Source organism: Hylobates moloch, unplaced genomic scaffold, assembly GCF_009828535.3.
Source record: "Hylobates moloch isolate HMO894 unplaced genomic scaffold, HMol_V3 SCAFFOLD_4, whole genome shotgun sequence".
In the NCBI taxonomy this organism is placed as follows: domain Eukaryota; kingdom Metazoa; phylum Chordata; class Mammalia; order Primates; family Hylobatidae; genus Hylobates; species Hylobates moloch.
Window position 1 is genome coordinate 11,349,015 of NW_026652279.1, and position 4,141 is coordinate 11,353,155.

Sequence of the window (4,141 nt, forward strand, 5' to 3'; positions counted from 1 at the left end):
AACAAAGATAGACCTGAGTGTAGATGCTCTGAAGCTACAACCAGTATTCACAACAATGACCTGTCCTGCCTTCTTATAAAACACTAGTCAGCATGCAGACTTTGCCAACTCAACAAATATTATGTGATTTTGGCCAAGTGGCAACCTCAACCAGTTTCCTTGGCTGTATAGTGAGGGGCGTTAGGAGTCCCCACCTAATAGGGTGTGGTGAGCATTGAATGAGGGCACCCTCATGGACATCACAGAGCAATTCCCAGCACAGGTGAATTGGTAATCATGTGCTGCTATCGTTACCATTAGTTCTACTATTATTTGTTGAGCCTTTACATCTGCACAAGATTTTGTGTGTGTGTGGCGGGGGTGGTGGGGCGGGGCAGAAGAAACAAAAGTCTTCACTGATAAATAGCTTATGATGAAATAAATAGAGCAGTGGCTTGTTGAAGAATAAAAACTAGGGCAGTGGCTCTGTCTCTCCGCCCCTGCCTCCGGCCCTAGGATACAGCCCTCTGGCTAGATACTTCAGAAGAGGAGACCGTAATGGGCAGCCCAGCCTTTCCCCGGCCCTTGGGGGTCTCTGTCTTCCTAGACAGGTGTGCAGGCACCACCTTGGACCCACTGCCCTTAGCAGGAGAAGCAGCCTTGGCATTTGGCCCCTGCCCAGCCCCCTGGGCAGCTGCCCCTTTAGGAGCCTTGGCCTTGGCTACCACCTTCTGGTGGAGGAAGCAACACCATTCTTGACTTTGCTCACAGTGGGTTTTGAACTCTTACTCCCAGCTTTCGTTTTCCTGTGGTCCTCAGCATCTCCTCGACTGCTCCTGCTGCCTCTGGCCTTTGCCTTCCTACTGAGCCCGCTGGCACTGGAAGGGGCTGCGTGGCCTTGTCTGGCTTAGGGGTGCCTTCCTAGCCTCGCCCGGCTGTGGCCTTGTGTCCTTGGCCGCACTGCCTTGCTTGCCGGCCTTCTCTGTGGCTGCACCTGGCTTGGGAGGAGCCTTCTGCACCTCTGCTGGCCTCTTGGCTGCCTTCTTCACCTTGCCCGCGTTGGAAGGATCCTCCTTGGCCTCACCTGGTTTCTGGGGGTCCTTCCCCTTGGCCTCTCCTGCTCTCCTGGGGACTATCAGGGGCCATCTCTCTGGGCTGGATTTTCTTCTTGTGCTTGGGATCTAATTTGAAGCGGCCAGTGGCCCCCCTGGCTTTGGAGTTGAGGGGCCTGGCGAGGAGGCTGCAGCACATGCCAGTGGCCAACGTGCCCTCAGTGCTACTCCCCCGCCTGCAGCGCCTCTACCACCGTGCGGGGCGTGGGGGGATGGGGGGAGGGTGAGAGGGCAGGAGGCGGCATGCCACCAGGAAGCTGCTGCAGCTCAGGCCTGGCTTTTCAGATTCAGCAGACCTGGATGATCCTGCTGTGGAAGTGGAGGAGAGTGAGACGTCACTGGTGACGCTCCCAGGAGGGAGGCATCAGTGGTTTTATCCTTCAGTTATGGTAAGGACGTCCTCAGTTTAATTTTTTTAATTTTTTATTTTTTGAGACAGAGTCTTGCTCTGTTGCTCAGGCTGGAGTGCAATGGCACTATCACGGCTCACTGCAGCCTCAACCTCCCGGGCTCAAGTGATCCTTCCACCTCAGCCTTCTGAGTACCTCGGATTACAGGAATGTGCCACCACACCCAGGTAATTTAAAAAATTTTAAGTAGGGATGAGGTCTTCCTAGGTTGCCTAGTGTGGTCTTGAACTCCTGGGCTCAAGCAATCCACCTGCCCCGGCCTCCCGCAGTGTTGGGATTACAGGCATGAGCCACTGCACCCCACCAGGAATTCTTTATCAGAGAATTTAATCTATTAAATAGATGCCTAGTCATGGCCCCCTAAAATAGTAGCCTTTATACATGGGGTGGCCACATAATGTATCATCCAAACTGGCGGCACAGACATTAACCACGACTGACCCAGGTAAGCCAGCACGATCACCCTGCTTCTAGGGCCCCTCTGCCGTGAGTGAACATTGTCCTCACAGCTGTACACACTAGGGCCCCCTTTCCCACTGGAAAACTGTACATAAAGTGACAGAGGACAATTAAAAGCAGCACATCTCTAAGGACAAAGTAACACAGACCCAAATAAAGACCTCAAGGCTGAAGAGCTGCAGAATGGAGCACTCATTTGCCTTAGGCTTTAAGGAGGTGTATTCTACAAATATTTTGCTCTAAGACACTACTTAAATAACTGCTTTCGTTAGATTAGCACGGCAAATTGATTCAAATAAATGTCTTCCGAGATTTGCACATAAATGAAAACAGGATCATAATCACCCCCTTGTAAGAGGTTTTGGGACTGCTGTGGGTTTTTAATCAATATATCTGCCTTTTTCTTCTCAGCGTCATTGGAAAATAAAGTAACTACTATCAATTTGACTTGTTCTGCATCTTGATCTCTGAAGTCCTGATATTGACCACGTTAAAAGTGACAGCTAAGGTTTTCCTTACACACATGAAAAATCATATTGATAATCTATTTGCCTGAATACAATTCAGCTCATTTTCCATTATTTAGGGCATCGAAAAGAAGAGGAATCAGCCTATGCGCGTTAGGCACTTGTACCCTGTGGTGAACATTTATGCCAGACTTTCTGAGCCTTAATTTCCCCCTTTTCCCGCAACTGTATTCATGTGGCAGTCCAGCCCTCTGATGTCCTCTGTCTACACGGTCTGGGTAGGACTCCGCTGCTGGGGCAAAGCCCTCAACCTCTGCAGAAGCCACTTAGCACAGATTTCCTCCAGCCGTGTCAACTGGGCCAATCAGAGCTCATTTTGAAACTTTTTGTTTAACAACTGGGGAAGGGGAGTTTTTTGGTTGCTGGACTTGAACTTGAAACTGTGTAAATGAGCAAGTGCTATATGGTCATCTTGTCACCCAAGAAGGACTCCAATACGCAGAGGAAAGAAGAAAAAGGCAGAAATGAGGAATGAAAAGAAATCAGATCCTGAAGTCACTGTTTAGCCCTAAGCAAGATGCTCTTGAAGTCAGTCCTACCCATGTACCTTTTGGTAACCTTAACCCATATGTAAGAAAAATATATATATATTGTATATACACATATATATAATACCCTAATTCCACCTAAAATTGGGTTTGTAACTTATTATCACAATAGCACTAACAGATACATGCATCCTGCGGCAGTGCTTTTCAAACTTTTTGATGGCTAAGAATCACATTTTATACTGCAACCCAGAATGCACATAGGAGTGACTCAAAGTTTCATGAAATTACAGAACTCTTATAACATATGATGATGCTGACACTTGCTGTGTTGTTATACCTAAAAAAAATTACTGGTAGTAACCCACTAAATGGATTTTATGAACTTCATATTGAAAAAAACACTGTCTTATGGGATTAGGTTAAAAATTGATTTCACCAGGAAGAATGAGATAAGAAATGACATGATAATTTCAGTAAATCCAGTCATTGGGGAGAATAAGAGATTTGGCTTCTAAATTACCTAGAGGGTTTATCAAGCATCTATCAACAGAAAATTGTTATCTTACCACTTCTTTCTGACTGCCCACGGCACATATTTGGCAGAAGAGGAGAAAAAAAAAATCTTACTGACTTAGAAATAAATGAATTATCCTCCAAAAATCTTCCATCTAAAACAAAATAACAACCACATTGAAAAAGGGAGAGATACATAAGTAAAAGAAGATACACGTAAGACCTGCTGATGAACTGAGTACATTATTTATCTATAGGCTGATGATAGTCATTTCAGTGAGCCTCAGCACTCCCGAACATATAAAAACAGTGCATTCATGATGAGATCAGATCTCTGGGGCAGGTTTAAAGGGAGAGATAGAGTGAGAGATCACTTGCAGTATAAGCCTTAAACCTTCACTTACGTGGTAAGATAACTATGAAGATTTCCTGCTGGAAAATTACTGCAGGCTGGACAAGGCAGGGTATTTTTTCACTGTTTTCCATGTACCCTGTTTGTATTGTAAGTTAGCCAAAACTTTCTTTTTGTCTGCTCAAAGCATGCAGAGTCTTGATTAAATCTGTGGAATCAAACGGAGAACTAGGATTCTCAGGCTTGCTGAAACTAGAGGCCAGCGACAATAAACATGACTGAGAAAACTTCAGCTGAT

General features: G+C 46.1%; 1 pseudogene; it reads right to left on the minus strand.

The window, feature by feature from the left end:
- Nucleotides 1-491: 491 nt before the first annotated feature.
- Nucleotides 492-1,449, minus strand: LOC116466534 (histone H1.8-like; annotated as a pseudogene).
- Between the last annotated feature and the right edge of the window lie 2,692 nt (nucleotides 1,450-4,141).